General features: G+C 49.4%; 1 protein-coding gene across 2 annotated transcripts in view; it reads right to left on the minus strand.

Annotated features, from left to right (window-relative positions):
- Window positions 1-12,872, minus strand: part of Chst3 (carbohydrate sulfotransferase 3) — a 37,669-nt gene extending 24,797 nt beyond the window's left edge. Inside the window, exon 1 of one of the 2 annotated variants that reach the window (NM_053408.3) lies at window positions 11,951-12,422. The gene's annotated coding sequence lies outside the window, so the exon portion shown is untranslated. Of the gene's footprint in view, window positions 1-11,950 lie in introns of both variants that reach the window. The other variant, XM_039099127.2, reaches the window with a different exon arrangement.
- Between the last annotated feature and the right edge of the window lie 11,065 nt (window positions 12,873-23,937).

Consider the following 23,937-nt stretch of genomic DNA (forward strand, 5'->3'; position numbering starts at 1 on the left):
ACCAGCCCCTGTTTTTTATGTTCTTGTTTCCTCTTAAATCTTAGGATGAGTACCAGTTGTCCCTGGTGCGACATTGACAAGGTTACATGGTGAATTCTCTTTCCTGTGCCTGACAGGGGCATTTGGGGACTGTCTATACAAGCAACCAGCAACGTCAGGCCTGGGTTTGTTGCTGCTGTTGTTGTTTGGGTTGGTTTTTCAAAACAGGGTTTCTCTGTGTAGCCCTGGCTGTCCTGGAACTCACTCTGTAAACCAGGCTGGCCTCGAACTCACAGATCTCTCTGTCTCTGCCTCCTGAGTGCTGGGATTAAAGGTGTGCTCCACCGCCATCTTGTCTTTTTTCGTTTTTTTAATTCTCTAATTTTATTTTATTTTTTGGTAGTGTTGGGATCAAATTTAGGTCTTACCCAGGCTATACAGAGCCAATTCCTCAGCCCCCTCCACTGTGAAGGCAGCTCAAATTCCACTCCATTTGGGCATCCTGTTTTATTAGGTAAACTGAGGTACAACCTAAAAACAATTGGGACTGGTCCCACTCTGACACCCCTATTTCTAGCTATGCTCATTGCCAAGTGGCTGCCCACAGTTGAGCCTTTGCAAGTCCAAGGGTCAGAGCTCTCGGTAGCCCAATACCCTGAGCTTCTAACCCCTCCCAGCTCTCCGGCCCACGGCCACTTTGAGAACTACCTTCCTCCTTTTTATAGAACATCTCTGTCTCTGCCTCTATTCATGCATTCCAGCTTCACTCTTTGCTGCTGGACACAAGTATCTGGGAATTCCAATAGGGTGCTCACACTTGTATCAACGACTACAGAATAAGGTACAAGGAGAAAGGATCAAAAAGTCTATGAGCCCTTTGTGAGAGGACCATGCTGGTCCCTGCCTCCAGGAAAGAAGACCCTCTCTCCTTTTACATACAGAAAGAGGACCCCAGCCTCTGTGTTCTTTTTTTTTTCTTTTTTTTTTCGGAGCTGGGGACCGAACCCAGAACCCTCAGCTCTACCACTGAGCTAAATCCCCAACCCCCAGCCTCTGTGTTCTTAACTGGGAAGCCAGGCTAACCAGGTGAGGTCTCTCCCTCGAGAGGTGGTAGGAGGGTGTAAAGGTGCCACTCTGTGTGGAGCCGGCACAGACCCCTTCCCCCAGCTCCTGGCTGAGGGGCAGCAGAAGCAGAGCTTTGAGTCGAAGCAGCAGCTGCAGCAGCCTGGCATCCTGCACCCACAGCCTGGGCCGAGGAAGCTGGCAGCTCGCCCCAGCCTGACTCATGTTCTTTTTCCAGGGCTGACCCACCAAATCCTGGACAGACACCCCTCTGACGCATGGAGAAAGTGCCTTCCTGAGAGGGGAATCGGCAGAGTTCCCATGACCAGGGAAGCCACCCACGGCTCTGTGCCACCTCCCACACGGGTCCACATGCTCTAGGAAAGTGAATAGTGACCCATCCTGACACAGGAGCTCCCCTGGTACTTTCAGTCTGCATTGCCAAGGTGGTGAGTCTGAGTCAAACGCAATCCGCTTGATACAGTGGCCAAGAGCACACGCGGAGTTAAGATAACGAGTTTAAACTCTGGCTGTGTGGCTAGGACAAGTCCCCTGACCCCTCTGGGCTTCGTTGTTGGCCTCCGTAAAATGCTATTTAATTGTGGTACATGAAGCAGTTAGCCAAAGGTGCTTAAACAGAGATCTCTCAGACACTGGGCTGCATCCTTGGAAACAGGGGCCGGCTTATCAGCATCGCTCTGCCATCTAGAACATAGCTCACTCTTGGGCACACGGCTCAGCCAGCTTCACTTTCTAGACACTGACTCCTGGGTTAGACATGTTGCTGCTTAGTGGGGAGAGTACTTACCTGGCGTGCACTGGGTTCAATACTTAGCATGTCAAAAAACTGGGCATGGTGACACACCCTTGTAACCCCAGCCTTTGGGAAATGGAACAAGAGACTCATGCTATACAGTGTTTGAGGTCAGCCTGGACTACATGAGACCTGTCTCCGACAACAAACAAGCAAACCCTGACTCCAGCAGGAGACCAGGCACCTTTCCCAAAGGAAAAGAGGCTGGAAATTCAGCACAGAAGTTGGGCACCACAATAGGAGAGGTGGGAAGAGGGAAACTGAATCTCAGGAGAGAATGCAAGGCAGCTTCTGGCCTTGCTACCTGGCCGGCGTTGAGGGGCTATAGGACTGTGGGCATTGGGGGACTGTGGGCATTGAAGGTCTCCAGGAGCCCAGGAAGGGCAGGCAGGCAGGTAGGCAGCAGACAGAGATGTAATGATGTCAGGTTTTCCCCCAATGACTCAATGGTTGTCCTAAGCTATGAATAGTGAACTTTATACTGTGGCCTCCAGGCCATCCTCCCTTCTGAGTTGTCCTGGCATCTGTCCCTTGTCACCTCTCATTCTCTCTGCTATGGAAATTCACAACTACAATCTCTTTACCCTGGCCTGGGCACAGCCTCAGCCAGCCTCAGCCAACCTCAACCATGTGGAGAGACTTAAGCACAGACAAACCCAGGGAGCCAGGCCTGTCTCTGAGTGCTCAGGGCTGAGTAGCCTTGGGGAACAGTTTGCTCGTCTGAGAAATGGAGACCCTGCTAGCAACCTTGATAGGTTGAATGGAGGGAGGTTGGGGGTGGGGGGGGCTTAGTGAGGACGCCAAGCAGCAAAGTATGTCACACCAAGTATGGTATCTAAGGGGAGCTAAGGTACAAACTCAGTTTACTTCTAGCTGCCTTCAAAATTCATGAGACCCAGGCAGGGTGGCATATATCTGCAATCCCAGCACTTGGCAGGCAGAGGCAAGAAAGAGAACTGCCAATGTTCAAGGCCAGGTTGGTCTCTGTAGAAAGCGTCTAGTCTAGTCAGAGCTCCACAGTGAGATTCTGCTTCAAAACACCAAACACACACATACACACACACACACACACACACACACACACACACACACAGTTTCCAGTTCCCAACAGCAACACACACACACACACACACACACACACACACACACACACACAGTTTCCAGTTCCCAACAGCAACACACACACACACACACACACACACACACACACACACACACACAGTCTCTAGTTCTCAACGGCAACACACACACATATGCACACACACACACACACAGTCTCCAGTTCCCAACAGCAACACACACACACACACAGACACACACACACAGTCTCTAGTTCCCAATAGCAACACACACACACACACACACACACACAGACACACACAGTCTCTAGTTCTCAACAGCAACACACACACACACACATGCACACACACACAGAGACACACACACAGTCTCCAGTTCTCAAAAGCAACACACACACACACACACACACACACACACACACACACCTGTATGTAAAGCAGCCCACCTTGCTTGACGCTGTGTGCTAAGCACAGCACTAAGGGTTTCTACAGAACATTTTAGCGCTGGTGAGGGCCATAACCCATGCTTCTTAAAGGAGACCCGTTAAGCTGACCCCAAAGTGCTATCCTGTAGTCCATAGGCATAAACACAGATCTTTACTGCTGCTGGGGTGGTTACAGTGGCTCTAGCCATCCCGTGTCCTCTCTTGCAACAGAGCTCGGGTGCTCACTGCCTGGCCTGACCCTGGGTTCATTCCCCGGGACTCACAATGCTGACTCCAGCAAGTGATTCTCTGGCACGCACACACCAGACAAGAAAACAACCAAGTAAATAAGCAAACAAACGCGTAATAAACAAATGTGTAATAAAAGCCTTTACATCTTATTCTCACACATGCTCTATAGGCTGAGTTCCATCAGTGGGGACACTGAGGCACGGGAAGGTTCGGCGGTTTGGCCCTGGTCACGCTGACAGGAAGGGTGAGCAAGGCTTCCGAGGCAGGCAGGTTGGCTTAGAGCCTGCAAGTATAGCCACGCTCCACCTTGTCTCTTCTTCCTTCTTGCATCCTGTGAACAGTGCGGACGGGTTGCACTCCTCTTGGTCCCTACACCATATCTGAGCATCATCACCCCTATTTTCCTAGAAGGCTTCCTGCGTCCTTGTCCCAGCAAGACTCAGAGGCAATCACTGATGTCCCTCTCATCTCTTTTCCAGAAGGGCCTCCCCCTACCACCGGTTCATCATACATAGTGTTGAGTAAGATCAGATGCTGGGTCCCTGAACCCCAAAATCTAGACCTACAACTTCTGAAAGGACAAACTGGGGGCTGCAGATGGAACCCCAAAGCAAGTTGCTCCTCTCCACTCTGTGCCTCAGTTTCCTCAAAGAAACAACAGCCTCAGAGACCTGCATTGCCTGGAGCTCAGGGGTAGACCCTGGAGAGGTTGCCTGAGCATCTACAGAGAGGAGGGGACCGGACATTGAAAGCTTATGGGGTTGAGCAAAAAGCCTAGAGAGTAGCCAACCAGGAGCCAGCAGCATGGTGCCAAGAGGCATGCTGGGTAGGCAGGGATAGATGGAGAAGCCCCTCTTGGGTTTCAGGTCCAGTCTCGGGATCCTTGCCCAGATCCCACTAGGTAACAAATACGTCAGATGTCTGGGGATCTGCTCTCCCTGTCATTCTCCAATGTTCCTATTCAGCATGACCTCCGTTTGCCTCCTGGGGTCATCCTGGCTTGGATCACCTTAACACCTCTGCCAGCCACTCTTACAAAGTCCTACTTCACATCTACAGCTCTTGCCTTCTGTACTCGGGACACAACGTGTTCCTTGATGCCCTGGACAGTGCTCTGCACAGGGACACAGATGAATAACGTAGGACAATACTGTCATCAGAGTCGCTACCCAACAGAGCCGCTGGCCACAATACTAACAGCCGCCATGCTGTGGGATAGTGTGGACATGCAGGTTCTGTGATGGGAGCCACCCAGCTAGACTTCCAGGAGAGAGTGACACGAATGCCAGAGGGGAAGAGGGATGGAGGGGGTGCCCTGGACAGCTAAAGAGGCTGTGGAGTGCAGGCTGTGCCCAGGAAATGAGGGGAGCTTGAAACTGCAGAGAGGAGATTGTATACGAACTGAAGCAGCCATGTTCCACAGCTCATAGGCCAGGCAAGCCAGCCAGGACTCGGCACTGCTCAGATGACCATAGGGAAACAGGCTTTGGTTTGTCCTCTCCTCCTGGCTCTGAAAGCCTCTCCTATAGATACTAGGTCTATAGCTAGAGATTGCTGCATGATCCGAGATGCCGGCTGCGGTCAGCTAGTGGATGCCAGGTCAGACTCAAAGAGTCAGAACCATATTTCCTCTTGAGGTGTCCTCAGAGACATGTGACAGCAACCTCCTGGATCCAGCCCCTCAGTTTGATGCTCAGGTAGGTTCTGGCCTCCACAAGCTCCGTTCTCTGAGTACAGATGTATGAAGACAAATACACACCTGTGACTATTTGGTTTCAGACCCCAGGACAAGGGATTGGGGTGCATATTTCACACATCAAAGCAGACCTGGCCTCCAGGTTCTCCCTGGATCCCTCAGTCCCTATCTGGCATACCCTGACTCCAACCCTGAACTTTCCAGCCCAGGGGCTGCTCTGTCCTTCCCCTAGAGGCTTTTCCCTATATAATCCAGACGTTTTGGTCTCCCCTCACCCATCTCCTTCTCTCTCTGGGCGTAAGCTCTTTCTCTTCCCTCTCCCCACCTTCTCTTTCCCCATGGTGACTTCTCTGGCCTTCCCTGGTCGTTAGGACCAGTGAACTGGCCTAAGGGCAGCTTCTCAATAAACCTGCCTTTCATATATTCTAGTCTGGCTGGAACTGGCACAGTTCACTGGTGGAGAAATAACCTATGGTAAGGCAAAGATCAGTCAGCTTAACAGCCATGAATGTGGTGAGGCTCAGCCTGGAAGTGGTGGTGGTTCCCGTGACCAGCTCAGGAGCTTCCTGGGATGCTACTGAAGGCAGGCGGGAAGAGTCGGCAGTGGTGTTGACCTACCAACTGTTGCAGCTTCTAGTTCCTGTGAGCCCTGCCCTCAGACATCAATGTAAGGTGCAAAAGGAGTTAGCTTTGCCAACAGACCAAGGGAGCTCCATTCATTCTCAGAGGAAAGAACCTCCCCCTCCCCCTGCCCCTTGAGACACTGGACTTTTAGGTTTCTCCCTTGGAGTTTCTTCAGACTTTGGGCATCTGCCCTTAGCACTCAGACTCTGGCTGTCTCCAGAGAAGGAGCTGAAGACCACAGCCAGCCAGCCGGCCTGTGGCTGTGTGCTTTGAGCTGTGAAATTCTTTGTTGAAAATTAGAGCAGTTGCAGCTGGGGGGGTCGGGGGAGGGGGAACTGCGGGGGAGTGGAGGGGAACATTTATTTGCAAAATGTTTCCTTGGCTAACACTGCTCTGGCTCAGGCACCCCAGCACTTTCCAGGATCTTGCAGATGGTGAGGCAGCTGGAGAGGAAGGGAGACAGGGAGGCAGGGAGGAGGATGTATGGATTGGGCCAGATGACAGGTAGAAGGGAGCCGGCATGGACACCTAAAAGTGCCCTATGTGGACCCTAGACGAATACAGAAAGCACAGCAGCCCACAGAGGCACTGGTGCCATCTAGGCTGTAAGCTTGTGAGCTCTCTCTTTCTCTGTCTCTCTGCCTCTGTCTCTGTTTCTCTCTGTGTCCTCCTCTGTGTGTGTGTGTGTGTGTGTGTGTGTGTGTGTGTGTGTGTGTGTCTGTCTGTCTGTCTGTCTGTCTGTCTGTGTTTGTCTCTGTTTATCTCTGTCTCTTTCTCCACAGAGTCTCATGTAGCCTAAGCTGACTTTGAACTCTCTTTGTTGCCAAGAATTATGACCCTGAACTCCTGCACCTCTTGCCTTTTCCTCCCGAAATGCTGGGATTACAGGCATAGGCCACCAAACCCAACTGTGAGCCTTCTTATGGCCCAAAACTAGGCTCAGAAGTCCAGAATGTTCCAATGGGAACAGGGGCTGCAGCCCTACCAGCATCCGGCCTCTCGGGGTTCCCTTGCCAAGCAGAGAATCCCGTGTTACTCTGCTTTTAAACTGCTGCTGAAGGAATTCCACTAACCCTCGGAGGAGCTCACTCCTGCGTTGCGTGAGCTGCCAGTGGGAGGACGTGATCGTGTTCTTAATAAATTCTAGTTGAGGGTCCAGCACAAGGATGTGATCCCATAGTGGAGAGTCAGGCCCCAACCAGTGTAGCATACTGATCCAGCATCAATGTGGGGATCCTTGAGATGCCTTGTGTCCTCAGCTCTATAAAGAGCCAGCACAGGGTGTGCCAGAAAGATGCCAGGAATACCACATACCTAGCATACGCTGTGGCCAGTTCTAGCCTCTGCTTACATTGTAATTCACAACACCCAGTCACACTAGGGTTCCCAATCCCCTCTTAGAGACAAGGAAGGAGGGCTCAGAAAGGTTAAGTACCCAGCCCAAGGTGTTCTTAAATATCATAATATCATAGTTTGCCTTTTTTTAATGAATGTAGCCTTGAGGTTATGGGTCTGGGTTTGTAGCCAATTGTGCCTATAAACGATTTTGGAGTATATGTCTCGTGCTTACTTAATATTCTATGTGTGCAGCCTACAAGGCTGCAGAATGGGTCTGGGGAGGGAGTTCCATGGTTGACAGTCTGTCTAGTGAGTGTGTAAGGCCCCGAGTTCCATACCTAACACCAGAGGAGAAAACTGCAATCATGGAGGAGAGGACACCCCACAACTCCCTTCCCCAGCAGCCTGGTACAGCTGTACTGAGCACTCTCAGGCAATGCCCCTCTCCCGGGCTTCTGAAATTTATAGACCCAGCTTGCATGGCCACACGAAAGAGGGCTCTGGGACTTTGCTTGGCCCTGAGGCAGAGATTCTGAGCAACTTGCCCTCACCTAAAGACCACATCCGTTCTTTCTGAGTCTGAGCTTGCAGTTCATCCTAAATAAGTTGCAGCTGCCGCCAGAGGTCAGCTATCAAAGATACGGAAGGTCCCCTAGTGCTTGCACTCTGAGGAGCCACGGGCAACCTCACACCTAAGGCCCCACCTTGGAGAGATGAAAATTAACGACAGTCCATTCACTCTGAAGCAATGTGTAAGATGCCCCAAAGCTGGTTAAAAATCCCGCTGTCCTTCATCCCCGGGTCAAAGTACCAGCCTTCCTCCCAGACCAAGAACTTACCCAGAGAGTCGAACCGCAGCCCCAGGCTGTCCTTTATCCCCCAAGTGCTGCGTGACCCCAACCACCAACATCTAGCACAGCAGTATGGGACTGGCTTGGCCAGGATGTGCTCCCTGGCTTTTGAGGTCCCCAAAGTCAAGGAGGGAGGGCTGGGCAAGGAGGGACAGGCATAACTTTTCAACAGTCCAGGCTGGCCCCAGAAGTGGCTGTTTACTTGTGACCACCAAGAGAGGCTGAGTGGGAAATTTGTTTGTTGGTTTTCCACATTTCCTCCAGACTTTCCACAGGTTCCTCAGGACTCTGGTGATGAATTGCCCAGAGTTTAGAGAAACCCTCAGTGCTGAGGCACACGGCCATCTTTGTGAGAAGGTGGCAGCACTTGGAAGAGCCAGGCAGATGCTGGTGAATCATGGAGAGGCTCCAGTGGCCAGTTCCTCCCTCCACTCTGGCTGGGGACCAGGAGCACACAGCGAGGGTTGGGACAATGGAGACAGAGGTGCCTGAGCTTGCAGTAAAGGCCAACACCCTGCTCCCCACTACCCACACCCAGCTGTGGAATCCACAGACTTGGAACAGACAGGCAACTTCTTGTCCTATCTTTAGGCTTTAGAGAAGAAAGGGTGATAGATATCAGTCCTATTTAAGTGCGGCTGCCATGACTTCCTGAGCCATCTCTAGTGGCTAAGAAGCCCTCCATGTAACCTCCCAGCAACAGCACCCAGTCACTCCCAGGCTTCATGTCACTTGATAACATTCCCAGCTGCCACCTTCCTTGGGTGTCCGGCACCAGGATGGGCCTGGAGGTACAAATAGGACCAGCCAAAGTGCTCTATGGGGTGGTTCCCATCCCCCACCTTCCTCTCTCTCCATCCAGCATCCTCTCTCTCCACTCTGCCAAGGAGGGGAAGAAGGCTCCTGGTGTCCTGCAGCTAGGACTCCAAGGCACTTGGACTCCACCCGGTGAGATTCCGTTAGATGGGAGTGGGGGTGTCTGCTGAGCTGCATTCACTCAAGGCCTCTTGCCTCCATTTAAGGGTACCTACTTTTCTCATATGATAGATATCATATGAGAAACCCTGGATAGCTAAAAACCCTGCCCCTCCAGGGGTGACTCTAACCCTCGGAGGTTGGAGGAATAGGACACCAGGTATTTTAAAACCCAGATGCCCAGCCTGGGCATCAAGCCGGGGATGCAGAGCAGTGTGGCTACGGCACCCTGGCGGTGAGCTGAGGCATCTGCCCTTGGCCATCACATCCTCTTCTGCCCCAGGGGGTCAGACCTCTTACACTCTGTGGGCCCTGTGTACAGAAGCGCAGCTGGGGACAAAGTGAGCCATTACCATCCTCTCCCTGAGTTGCCTAGCTCTGCCCCACCTGTCCTGTCTGATGATCCGAAGAGTCCAGCTCTCCAGGGCACATGGTATGCTGAGAAAAAATGGCTATGGCCGTTCACCAGGGAAGTGGCCGGTTAGGAATAACTTCCTCAGACAATAGTGTCTGCTATGGATGGGGGACAGGGGAGGAGCATAGGAGGGGTAGATGACACACAACCGTTAGAAGGGACAGTTTTCGCCATTCGCTCTGCAGCTGAGTAGGGCATTGCCTCTCCTGAAGTTTCTGTACCGTGGCCCTGCCCTCACACCCAAAGCCCCAGCTTTCTGCCTGCAGAGCCACACTGCAGGCTCTGGCTAACACGATTCCCAGAGACTGTGGGGGAAAGAGGCAGTCAGAGCCAGCTCAAAGCAATACCAGTGCTTCTGCCTTGCTGCTGACAGCCTATCCAGACAGGCTGGCATGGTGGAGTCACCACAATTCTGAAATCAGACTCTCCGGGTTCAAATCTTGGCTTGTTCTCTTACCAACTAGGTGACTCTGAAAGATGTTTAATTGTTCTGAGGCTTAGTTTCCCATCTGTGAAAAAGGAGGGGGATGGAAATCCTAGAGAGACCTAATGGCTCTCGGGGACAGAATCTGTGAAGTTCCTGACTGAGGAAGACATGAAGAAGGTGGAGAGGGGCTAGGAAGGGGCTGGTATTCTACCCAGAATTGGAGGTGGCCAAGTACAAAGCCCTCCTCTCTCCTCTGGGACCACAGACCTGGCACTACCCATGCATCCTGGCATTGAGGGCCCTGGAGTCTACACCCCTGCTAGTAAGTATTCTTCAACAACTGGCATGGGGACTGACACATTTCCTCCCGGTGACAAGCCAGGGCCACCCTCACATCTTTGTGGACTCTCAGTCCCAACTGCTGGCAGCCCCAGTTCCAGGAAGAAGAAATGTTTCTGTCCCTCAGAGAGCCTCACACCAGCTGGCACAGAAGAACAGACATGGACGCTCTGCACCGGAACTATGACCAACCCCCTCTCACAGATGCAGTCCTGTGCTACCATCAAGTCAAGCCCCTGCTGGAAGACACAGCTTCTACTGGACTCCTGTAGCCACCTTTCTCCAGCCAGGTCAATAGGAGCCAGCAAGAGTACACAACCCGTCCCAATTCCACACGTCCCAGCATGTGCCCACTGACCTTTTTCCTCCACTAACTCACCTGTGCCCATGGTGAGGGTATGGGAGGATTAATGGAATCTACTTATACTGTCCAGCACAGAGCTCCTCAAGTCTGTCAAACAGCACACAACCCCTCCAATCCTATTCCTTCCCCCATCGTAGCCACATGCTGAAATGGAACCTTCCTCTTGCTCTGGGGAGGGAGAGGTAACCTTGAGGCACTGTGGACTCAACACACACACACACACACACACACACACACACACACACACACACACACACACACACACACCTCCCAAGACACCAGGCAGGGCTCCCTGCAGCCAATGAGGCCTTTTTTTCTCCAAGAAGACCAATGCTAATTCGGCCAAGGCTCCCTGGGCTCCACTCAAGGCAAGTCCATAATTCACTGCCTGTCCCCCCCAATCACCAGCGATTTACTAAGACCGTGTGCCCTGAACTACACTAGTCCCAATATCCCTGGAACATGCCAAGACACTACAAATCAGAAATCAAGCAGACATTCTGGTGCAAGACAGGCCAATAGGCCTGGTTTCTCCCTGACTTGAGTCTCAGCTCAATCCGTGGCCCCATTTATATGGCCCCGAGCTGAGATCCCCCATGGAAGTTCCTCTGAGGAAGCACATCCGCCAGGGGGAAGGGTCTCTGCTTCCTTGCAACGCCCTGTCACGGACACCACGCAGATGTCAGGCGCAGCACCAGCACATACGCAGCCTTTTCCTTACAGCTTGAAGACCCCAGTGCTGAAGAACTTTAAAAGTTTCCAAACCACTGGCTCGGGTTTCCCCCATCTGCCTCCGGAAGGGCTGCACATACCCAGACACATCATCCACACACCGAGTTTCCACCGAGTTGCTAGCCCGGGAGAAGTGACTTTAATGTCTGCTTCTTCCTCCCCGTTCCTGGGCCTCAGTGGGTCCCAGTCACAGCTTCCCAAAGCCCAGGCAGCTAGTAGTCCCCTGCTATGGAGTTTGGGGGCTCCGCTTCAATGTTGGATGGAGCTGCGAGGCCAGCAAAGAACCCAGCCTGGTTTAAAAGTTCCCAACCCTGGCTCCTAGGGTCGTTCATTTCAGAGTGTGTAGGACGGTCGGCGTGAAGGTGCTGAGATCCTCGCTTGTGGCTTGTGCGGTGACCGGGCTGTGGGTACCAGGCAGATGGCAATTTGGCAGCGTGGGTCTTTCCCCGCGCAGGGAACTCCCCTCCCGCCCTCCGCCAGTCCACTTCTCCTCTAAAAGTTTGGCGCGCGCTCCGGGACGCGGTCGGCACCCGCTTGGGGCCCAGAAGGCGGTGCTGGGACGCGGGCACCCCACTTACCCCGACCAAGCCTCCTCCTCCCGGCGGGCGGATCCGACTCTCCGGAGGCCGGCGTCCAGCCCGGGCAGCATCCGCCCCCAACTGCGCTCTCGGTTCAGAAGATGCTGGGGCCGCGCTCCCCTCGGCGCCCACTCTGTGTCCCCGGCGAGTTCGGGGAGGGAGGCGCGGCCGGGCTGGTCCCTTCACTGGGCGGGAAGCGGCGCCAGGCGGGCGGTGTCCCAGCTGCAGGGGAACGATCCGTCCTACCCACGATTCCGATCCCGCTAGCGGCTGGAGGCGGCCTCCTAAGACACAGCCAAGGCTTCGGGAACCCCTCGCCTCTCCGCCAAGCTCCCCGCCTCACTCCACACGCGCACCCGGCAACTTGGGGACGCTCGGTGAAGTTGGCGCGGCCGCCCACCCGGCCTCTCAGAGAGGATGGAGGAGGCGGAGGACGCAGGAGGAGGGAGGAGCCGGGAGGGAGGGCAGCAGCCCCCCTCCCCGCCCCCCTGGGAACCTCACTCTCCTCGACCCCTCTGAGGGCCTTTGTTCCCGACGTGGCTGAGTCCCCGGGGGCCGCCGGGCTGCAGTCATCCCTACCCTTGAGGACAGGGCTGGGAGGAGCTCCCAGCTCCGGGGAAGGGAGTCCGGAGGCAAAGCTTCTAGGAGAGTTGTCCTGCCCGAGCACCCCAAAGCTGCTGCCCTCGCTGAACGTGAAGACCTTGTCCCTCTGTGGATGCTTCCTGAGATTTTGAAAAGCCACCACACTCTTTACAAGTTACAGCGACAAGTTACAGAAGTGTCGTCTGTGCTTTCTCACAAAACCCCCAGGGCGAGATGCACGAAAGGTCCTCACGAAGAAGCAGAGGGAGCTGGAGCCCCTTGTCATTATCTTAAGATCCCCTTGGACTGCTGACACCCCTGAGGTGGCGGTCATGTCACTTCTGAATGGCGATGAGTAGTGGATGAGTAGTGAGTGGTGCTGGGTCTGTAAAAGGACCAGTTTGCTAAGACCGCTGTAAAGGGCTCAGTGTTGAACACAAGCCAAACTTGAGGTTCTATGTTCCAATTCTGGTGATGCAGCCTGTCCTCGAGGCCTCCCAGTACAACTTTCTTCCTCCTGGACTTCCTAGCCCTCTTCCTCCAGCTAAATTCAGGCCTAAGACAGCCCTCTTGACATTTCTTTGGCTTTTGTAAGGTTTAGAGAAAATGGCCAAATTGTCTATAAAGGAGAAGTAAGAAAATATAAAAAAGGAACCTTACACATTTCTCCTCGACCCTGCTCTGTCATGCTGAACATTTATGTCAGTAGAAGACATTAACAGACTCAGGCAGCCAGATACAGAGCCAGACAGAATGGACAGTGGGATCTAGGTGGCTTCAAGAACTTCCTCTCAGGTCCCTGATTAGAAGGTTGATACAAATCTGCCAACCTGTTGAATAGCAGGGGCCCTTCATTGCCATGTGAGACCTGCAGCTAGCTTTCAGCAGGAAACCCTCACTGGCAGACCCAGCTCACTTCTGGGGACTGATTTCTTGGCTCCCCTTTTCTTTCTTTCTTTCTTTCTTTCTTTCTTTCTTTCTTTCTTTCTTTTTTTGTTCTTTTTTTTCCCGGAGCTGGGGACCGAACCCAGGGCCTTGCGCTTCCTAGGCAAGCGCTCTACCACTGAGCTAAATCCCCAACCCCGGCTCCCCTTTTCTGATAGACTCTGCCAGTCACCAATCTCTTCTACAAGTCTGGAGTTACACGCACACACACACACATGCACCAACTCTACTATGTCTGTTTGTCTGACATGCTGTGAAGATGATCCATTGACCTCTGTCCTGCCAGCCTCATGCAGAAGGCTTTCCCTTTGGGGACCCAGGGAGTCTTGGATTTTAATCACCCAAAAATTGTGATCCACCTCAGGGTACACAAAGACAAAAAGTAAGGCCCGTGTCAGGCTGAGAGTGGAGCCAAGTGGACAGAGTGCCTGGCTTCACTTCTCCAGCACTACGCTAATTTGGGCGTGGTGATGCACACTTGTAATCCCAGAGCGTGGGAGGGGGAGATGGGAAGAGCAGAAGTTCAAGGTCGTCCTCAGCTTTAGGGAGTTCAAGGCCAACCTAGAAAACAAAAGACTCCCCCCCCCAAACATAATAACTAATAACTCAGGTCATTGATAGGAAAGGAGACTCCAACATCAGAAAGGGTAGACATCTGCCCAGCCCTTGTGTTGTTTAAAGCTTATTGTAATTATAAAGATTGTGTGTGTGTCTTTCACCGGGAATTTAAATAGCTAAGGTGGGGTAGAAACCTCCAGCCTGGACTAAATACTTTCTCCAACAGATAGAACTATGTCATCAGCATGTGATAGGCAGTAGTGAAGAAGGATACATCCAAACCCGTGGTTCTCAACCTGCAGACCCCATTGAGAGTGGAATTGCTTTTTCACAGGGGTTGCCCAAGACCATCTGAAATATCAGATATATGCGTTACTCTTCATAACACTGGCAAATTGTAGTTCTAAAGGGGCAGCAAAAGTCACTTTATGGTTGGGGATCAGTACAACGTGAGGAACGGCAGGACAGATTGAAGCTTTGGGAGGGTTGAGAACCACCCATCTAAACAAATGCAAGCGATGAAACGTGGTGCTTACAAGGCTGGAGCACAAGGAACCCCAGATGGGCACTGTGTTTGACAGCTGCCTGTCAGAACCTGCCATGCTGAAGACCTTAGCTGGACGCTCAGTGGGTATGGGAAACACCCTTACCCTAGGCTTTGGGGAACCAGGGCTCTTGTAGTAAATATTTAAGCTCAATTGGCCTTAGGTAAAAGACACGTAACTTTTATGTTTATAATAAGTCTTTAAAGCACTAGCGCTGGGCAGACAGCTACCCTCTACTAGTATCTACTTCTTTACCAATAACCCCGAGTTAGAAGTCACCATGTTCCAAATGAGCCTCTCTTAACTCTAACTGGCCAGCCCTCATGGCCATGTTTTCATGACTCACCTACCCCATGTCATCTTCTCTTCTCCTCACCCTCTCTTCTTCCCCCTTTGGGGTCCTGCTTCAGACCTCAAGCTTGGGAACCCAAGCATCACCTAGCTTTCTTCTGCACAGCTATAAGCTGAAGCATCTTTATTTAACCAATAGTTTTAAATTAAGGAGCAAGGTCACATAGCATCCCTTGATGTACATGAGGATTCTCTCATCCTTGAGACAACCAGACCTTGGGGGCCAGTATTTAGCATTGCAATACATAGCAACAAAGGGCTATACCTCAACACAGGACAGCTGGTTCCTGGGCCTTCAGTGAAGACATGTGACTTGCCACTGAGTGGAAAGACTAACTCAAGAGATTTAAGCACTTTTCATTCTAAAATACTCTCCAGGTTCAGTATACAGTATCACTCAACTGAGAACGGGTATTGCCATCTTCCTCCCCTCCCCTCTCTCATTTCTCCCGAATTGCAAAAATAGAACTACCTAAGCAAGTCAGCTGGTGTAGCCCCAGTGCTCGGAAGGCCGAGGCGAGAGTGTTGGTATCAGGAACCGGCTTTATAATTTGGTTGCAGATCATCTCCGAACACAGCCATGACGGTGACGGTGACGTCACCCATAGCCCACAGGGACCCTTGCATCTGTTGCCATGGCAATCACCATGCACTCTCAGCATCCATTTGGTTTATCTCCCACCTTTACCTGTGAGCTGTTACATCACAGCCTAAATAAAAGGCAGACCCTTCCTGATCCTTTCTTCTTCTCTCCCTTTCCCCTCTTTGTCTCTCGCCCCCTTTTGTCCTCTTCACCCACATTAAACCTCTCTCATGGGGTGCTGCATTGGCCTGGTATGGTCTGTCCAGACACAAGCCGCCATTCTATCAACAACAGGGTGATATTCCAGGCCAGCCAGGAAGACATGGCAAGACTCTGTATCAATAAGTAAACAAGTAAATAAAAATAAATAAAAAATGAGAACACAACAAGAATGTTACATTAAGTGTGACCTCATGCTTTGCTCTAGCCAGTGACACATGCCTTTAGCTGTAGCACATGGAGACAGGTGGATCTCTGTGAGTTTGAGGCCAGCCTGGGTCTACATAGTCTCAGAAAGAAAGAAAAAAGGAAAGGCAGACAGACAGACAGAAAAAGGAAAGGCAGACAGACAGACAGGAAGGAAGAAAGGAAGGAAAGAAGGAAGGAAGGAAGGAAGGAAGGAAGGAAGGAAGGAAGAGAAAAGAGAAATCCAAACGGAGTCTGGGCACACGGTAAAGAAACCATCGTATGCCCATTGGAAGGAGAAGTACTAAATGTCCTGAGAGGTACCATGCTTGAGAAACTCCCTACTGCAGGTGTCCTGGCTCAAAGAATGAGGGACGGGGGAACAGCTTGGTGGCAGAGCATTTGCCTGACAGGCACAAGGTGCTCTCAGCACTGCTAAAACAAAGTATAGACATGAACCAATATGCACCTTTAAAGTCTACTATTGTGGTGGGCTTGGAACAAAAGGATAAATGATGTCTTGGTCAGCTACGGCTTCAACAAGGCTGCCGTAACGAAGGCCCTCGGAATCTTCACACTTAACAATAGACATTGAGCTTCCTCATTTCCAGCTCTCTGGTTGCAGGTGGGCTCTATTTCAGGCAGGGAATAGCAGGACTTGGGACAGTCTAGGGCTTCTGACGGAGTTCAGGTCTCCTTTATTTAGATCCACACGCTACATGGATCAGTAGCTGTACTAGAGTATGTTCTTCTCAAAATAGATCAAAAGAGTAACAGATACTTGAGAAAACACACATGCACGCAGAATGCTTCAGCTTCTGTCACTGGCTAAAGCAAAGCCTGAGGTCCCACTTAATGTAACATTCTTGCTGATTGCCTCCTGCACCTCTCACACCATTGGGAGAGGAAGGCAGAACCAGAGTCTATCTTGCCCCTCAGGGCATCTGTGCACCTGGTGGAGAGGGGGAGGTGGGGCAGGGACAAACAGAATTCAGTCTAATTGAGAGTGAGATCTAAGTATACCAGAGGGGATGGGGAGAGAAAGCCTTCCTCAGGAGTCTTAGGCATGGCTGTTTAGTCGAAGGCCTTCCCCACAGTGATCCTTAATGAAGCAGCTCTCTGAGATGGTCCTTGCTTGTCCATACTTCTTGTGGTATATTTAAAAAAAGGTTGTTTTTTTTAACCCCACACTAGTGCCAGCATTGTAGGGCCACATGACATCTGTGGGATATTTTCATCTCAGTCAACAAAGCATCTCACCTGCTAAACTCCAGCCCATATCACACTGCCGACGGCTACTCTCTGAGCCCAGCAACAATCTCTCTACCCATCTAGTTCCCAAGGCATGTTGCCGCCATGCCAGATATACACATCCCAATTCCGTGGTGGCCTAGTGTGTCCAACCACCACACACTCTCTTGAACTCAATTAAATCACCACATGAAAGAACACACAACACAATAACCTCTGATCCAATTGATAAGATTTAATTGCCCACCTAAATAAGATATAGTTTGCTCATCTAGACATGCAAAATCCTGCACACACCCATTCCTTAAGAATAGTCATAACCTATGGATGTGCAGAGAGAAATCTTAACATCTGCCTCCATGTATTCTCAGTTGCTCTCTTCCTTCTTGCTCCAGTCTCCTCCTCTCTAAAACCTTTCTCCCACCCCTCCTTCCTTCTACTCCAATGACAGGCCTCATTCTATCCTGTAGCTGCCTTCACCTGCATAATGACATCAACCTACATTTCACCCTTTCTTCTACGTTAAAACAAAAAACAACTTTTTTCTCAAATATAACCTAAGCACAACTATTATCATTTTGTAATTTAAAAGCATAAAATATACCTAACAACCAGTCCAACATTTTATCAATTAAACAGAACACTTAGTTATCCGTTCCAGCTTAAGAAAGGCTTAAAATCTGTTATATCCTGGCTAGCTTGTATACTCTCTGATAACGACCTAATTAAATATGTATTTTCAAAGTTAAACAGCCTGGGTAGTCTATGAGACTATAATCAGTCTTTAACCCTGCCAGAAATCTGAGAAGGACCAAATATCTATAAACATAATAAGCCTAACATGGCTTCCAGAACTGAGAGATTGTAGAGACAAATCTCCACTAGCACAGTCCTCTGTTACCAACATGTGAGTGTTAAGTCTTCAGCCTTCTGGCCAAAAATCAACTGACAGACTCGTGAAATGCAGAAATCTTGAAGGGCTGATAATTCTGGCTTGGCAAAGATTATTAGTCAACTGTTCTGCATAATGTGTCCCATTTTGGACAGCATTAGTCTGTAGGTGAAAAAGACAGTTTCTGGCCAGTGGCTGCCTAGCCACAAAGTATTACCTCACCTAAAGGTAGAGATGCTCAATTTCTATGTTAAATCCACCAAAGGGAAACTGTTAGGAGCATATATGTCTCAACAAAAGATAAATAACTTTAAACGTCATATTTCGTGGATTTCTGACGTTTTTGAAAACCATCTGTCTATATAAGGTAATCTGGACTGTTGTCTGTTAACTATCTTAATATATTATCTTAAAAGCTCTCTAACAATAAACTTAGAGCCATGAATTTGTTATTTGGCCCCTAATTCCTATTTTTAACCAACTCAGAAGTTTGTAATGGCATCAATAGAAGGACTGGGTTGAAGCCTTGTACTTTTAAAAATTTTGTAACAAATAAGTTCTATACCAAAGATATGATTTTTAGCTTAGTTACCAAGTGAGATTGCTGCTGTACAACTCAAGATAGCTAATTTCTCCCTGTTAAATTATAACCATTTCTAAATTCCTCATAAAAACAACCTTAGAATAACCACTCTCAGTCCCCCAAAACTCCAGGGGATTGGGGTAATGACTCTTCAATAATTTTTTCAAACTGTACATGGGTCAACACCCTTGGCACAGGGGTCAGGGGTAGGGAAAACGGAAGTAACATTGTAGCCTGATGTGACTGAACCCAGGTGAAAATCCCTGAGATCAGAAATCCAAGTAGGTACATTCTGCAAAATATAATTCTCAAGACAAAGGTTTAGAATCGAGATACCTTTTTGTTTGATTCTCTTGATAGGTGGTCCCCCTCTATCAAATCTGATCCATATGACTCTGGAAGGTGTCAGAGCCTAATCACCCTTTTTAAAAACACAAAGACAAAACCTTTCTCCCAAAATGTTGTGTTCCTTAGTCTGTAACCAGAAGTTACACCCATCATAAAAATTAAACAATTTTAAGAAAAGAAGCAAGCTAAACAATGGTGTATGAGCCTGTTTAGGCTTTTTCAATCTGTCATAACAGGAAATTAACCCAAAGTTCCCATGGAGCCCACGTTAAGAGAACCTGAGCTTCCTGTTGTGGTAAATATCAAAAATAACCAGGAAACCTTGCTAGCTGACATCATTGAGCCATATGTCCTTTAGCAGGGTAATTTATAAAATAAATTAAACACCTTCTATTGATTCTAATACCAATAAGAAGTAAGCAACTTATCAAACCAGGACTTTAGCCCAAAATACATCGATCTGTCAAGCTCTCTACCTGGAGCCTCAGATTTTTTATTTATTGATAACTTCTATAATATATGTCTGTATTCTCTCTAGTCTATACCAGGCAGACTTCTATTTTTAAAAACCTTATTATTAACTTGTAAAAAATCACAACTCTCTACTTGGAATCAGTGACTAATTTTCCCTATCTAAATTCCAAACCGTGGGTGAAAATCCCCCATATGATTTGGGTAAACTGTACTCTCTTCCGAAAACAAACTTAATCACCTTAATACCTGTCATTAAGAAGCAGGCCGCTTGTCTAACTAGAATTTTAACCCAAAGTTCCCGTGGAGCCCATGTTAGAAAGAATATGAGTATCTTGTAAGACTTTCTAAACAGCTTTTGTTAAAGAAGCAAGCAGCTTTTAATCTCTCTCTCTGAGCTGTCAGTCTTATTACAGCAGGGGACCTACAGCCTGCCATCTGCTTGTGTTTCTTTGTTTAAGTTTCCCGTGCTTGAGACATGACTCACATGACTCAACATGGCACTGGCCCTCTTACTTAGAAAGTAAAACGTTCAACTCTTAGGCTTACTAGTGGATTCTTGCCCCATTTTGGGCGCCACCTTTTGCAGTATATTTTAAAAAGGTTTCTAGTGCTGGCATTGTAGGGCCACATGACATCTGTGGGATATTCATCTCAGTCAACAAAGTGTCTTGCCTGCTAAGCTCCAGCCCATATCACACTGTCAATGGCTACTTTCTGAGCCCAGCAACAATCTCTCTACCCATCTAGTTCCCAAGGCATGTTGCCACCATGCCAGACATACACATCCCAATTCTGTGGTGGCCCAGTGTGTCCAGCTACCGCACACTCTCTTGAACTCAATTAAATTGCCACATGAAAGAACACACAACACAATAATCTCTGATCCAATTGATAAGATATAATTATCCACCTAAATAAGATATAGTTTGCTCATCTAGATGTGCAAAATCCTGCACACACCCCATTCCTTAAGAATAGTCATAACAACCTGTGAATGTGCAGAGAGAAATCTTAACATCTGCCTCCATGTTCTCTCAGCTGTTCTTTCTTCTTGCTCCAGTCTCCTTCTCCTTTTCTAAAACTTTTCTCCTACCCATCCTTCCTTCTCATCCAATGACAGGCTTCATTCTATGCTATACCTACCTTCACCTGCATAATGATATTAATCTACACATACTGGTTTATTTGATGGTGGACATAAGTGTATTTACTTTATTTGGGGTAAGCTAGGGATTATATACCTCTTGTGGGAAGGAATACCCAGGATGGGAAGCTCATTGGCTGAAGGCTCAAGGCTATTTAGGTACCTCATTAGCATGGAGACAAACTCCAGGAGTTATGTTATGTGACTGAGTGCCCATAGTCCTCTCAGTGGGGTTGTCATGGTTTTGGGTCCCAGAGCAGGTACAGAGACAGGTAGGAAGCAGCTCCACTCTTGCCATCAAACCTCTGAGATTCCTGGGGTTTGAGCTCATGCAACCTTACCAGTTCTTATGCCTGTCTGGTAGCACTGTCCCACATGCCCTACAGTTCCTGTATCTGAGGAGTAGTCCAGCCATGCATGAATGGGTACAGCAAGGGTGAACAACTGGCAGCAGTGGTCCATTCTGCTACAGACAAATGGATGAATGGGGTGAAGGTAGGTGGAGAGGAGAATGAAGGCCATGGGTGGAAAAGAGTAGGAGGCCTTATTTGTCCAGTTAAGAAAATATGAGGCAGGCTGGGCATGGTGCACACGCCTTCAATCCCAGCAAGAGGCTGGGTTCCAGGCCAGCCAAGAAAGAGAGGGAGAGAGGGAGAGAGGGAGAGAGTGAGAGAGCGAGAGAAAGCAAGAGAAAGCGAGAGTGGGGGAGAGGGAGAGGGAGAGGGAGAGAGAGCAAGAGAGTGAGATGCGGTAAATCTCCAACCCCAACAAGTCCGTGCAAAGAACACACAACTCAGTTAATATATGTATAAGCTGCACACCCAGATTGGGCAGATTCACTGCTACACTGCTCTACTGTCAGCTAGGAGATCCCGTGCTGCTTGCAGCTTCTCTGGGCCACGTGGCTCTGCTCCACTTTCCTCCCCCCCCCACCCCCCCGCGCCATCTCCTCATCTCCCCTCCTCCTTCCTCTCTCTCCCTCTTTAAGTACACTGTAGCTGTCTTCAGATACACCAGAAGAGGGCATCAGATCTCTTTACAGATGGTTGTGAGCCACCATGTGGTTGCTGGGAATTGAACTCATGACCTCTGGAAGAGCAGTCGGGTGCTCTTAACCACTGAGCCATCTCTCCAGCCCTCTCTCCCTCTTTAAAACCTCCAGCCCTACCTTCCACTGCCCATCACAGGCTCTAGCCTTTATTTGACCAATTAAAATGGGGGAGAAGGTTCACATGGAATCATTCAAGTACTATGATCCACTCAGTGATCCACTCCTGTCAGGGCTCTCTCTTGAGGCAGCAGAATTAGCATCACAATACAAACAGCACCTAGGCAACCCACCACGGAGAGAGAGACAGACAGACAGACAGACAGACACAGAGACAGAGACACAGAGACAGAGAGACAGACACACAGAGACACAGAGAGAGACAGAGACACACATAGAGACACAGAGAGAGACAGAGACACAGAGAGAGACAGACACAGACACAGAGACACACACAGAGAGACAGAAACAGAGACACAGAGAGAGACGGAGACACACACAGAGACACACACACAGAGAGACACAGAGACAGAGACACAGAGACACAGAGAGAGACAGAGACAGAGACACAGAGAGAGACAGACACACACAGAGAGAGAGAGAGAGAGAGAGAGAGAGAGAGAGAGAGAGAGAGAGAGAATATAAAAGACAAAAGACATAATGCTTGGCGTTCATGGTTGTTTGCTTGTATTTTGAGATTTCGAGACAGGGTTTCACTGGGCAGCCCTGGCTGGTCTAGAAAGCTCTATGCCACTAGATTAAGCTGGCCTTGCCCTCACTCAGATTCTCCTGCCTTTACCTCAGGTGCTGGGATTAAAGGCATGTGCTACCGTGCCCAGATTCTGCCTTCCTTTTTTAAAATTTGTTTTGTTTTTTTTGGTTTTGTTTTTGAGACAGGGTCTCACTGTATGGCCATGAAACTCTCTGTGTAGGTTTGGCTGGCTTCAAGCTCACAGAGACCTGCTTGCCTCTGCTTGCCTAGTGACCCTTTAAGAAAGTAAAAGCAGAAATAGGAAGATTTTATTATGAAAAGGGAACTAGCACCTCATGGAGGAATTGTGCTAGTGACCAGGGGAAAGCACAAAAGCTTTTCTGAGACAGAGTCTCTAGCCAGGGCTAGCCTCAAACATTCACTGTAGCTGAGGCTGGCCACCAGCTCTTCTTATTCCACTGCCCACACACCAGCAAGGCTAGCTCTTGTTTGTTTCTCGAGTCAGGTCTTGCTATGCATCCATGACTGATCTTATACTCATAAGCCTTGACAAGTTCCCACGCTGTGACAATTCTTCTGCCTCAGCCTCTGGAGTGCTGGTGCTATAAACATCTATCGCCATAGCCTGGCTAATGTTATTGAAAGATTGACATCATGCAGTCTCTGGAAAATTCTATGGATGAAAGACTCAGATTTCACAACCATCACCACTTTTTAATTAAAAAAATTTGTTTTTAATGTTTATTTATATGCGTGTATGCCGCACATGTATGCATGTCCCCAAGGAGGCCAGAAGAGGGTGCCAGGTCCTCTAGACTGTTAAAGCGGGAATTACAGCCTATTGCTGGCCACCTGATATGGATGCAGTGCTGAGCTATCTCTCCAACCCCTCCAGCAGCCCTTAAAAAACTCCTACACAGATTTGGAGTTTGGTTCTCAGCACCCACACGAGGCAGCTCACTGCTTCCTGTAACTCCAGGTCCCCAGGATGCCCTCTTCTGGCTTTTGTGGGCTCCTGCATGCATGAGGTGCTCATAAACTTACACAGGCACACACACACACACACACACACACACACACACACACACACACAGACAGACACACACACACAAATAAAAAAAAATGATAAATCTTTAAAGGTCTGGTAAAGTTCTCCTATGTGAGCTTTATTTTTTCAAGTTCCATTTACTTATTTAGCATGCATATACACACAAGCCACACCATGAATGTGAGGGTCAGAAGGCAACTTGGGAGTCTGTTTTCTTATTCCATTCTGTGAGTCCTGGGGACCCTACTCAAGTCATCAGGTTTGGTGGCAAACACATTAATCTACTACGCCATCTTGCTGGTCTATTTCCCACTCCCATCCCCCTTTTCTTAATTTGGGAGACATCTAAGTTACTCAAACTAGTTTTGAACTTTGAACTTGCTGGGTGGTCCAGGAAGGCCTCAAATGCGTGGTCTTCCTGCCTCAATCACCGTGGAATTAAAAGCCTCCACCACCATGCCCAACTCACCTGTAAAGAGACATCAAACTTCAGAGCCCCCTGTTGCCTGGGTGTCCTC

Source organism: Rattus norvegicus, chromosome 20, assembly GCF_036323735.1.
Source record: "Rattus norvegicus strain BN/NHsdMcwi chromosome 20, GRCr8, whole genome shotgun sequence".
Taxonomy (NCBI): domain Eukaryota; kingdom Metazoa; phylum Chordata; class Mammalia; order Rodentia; family Muridae; genus Rattus; species Rattus norvegicus.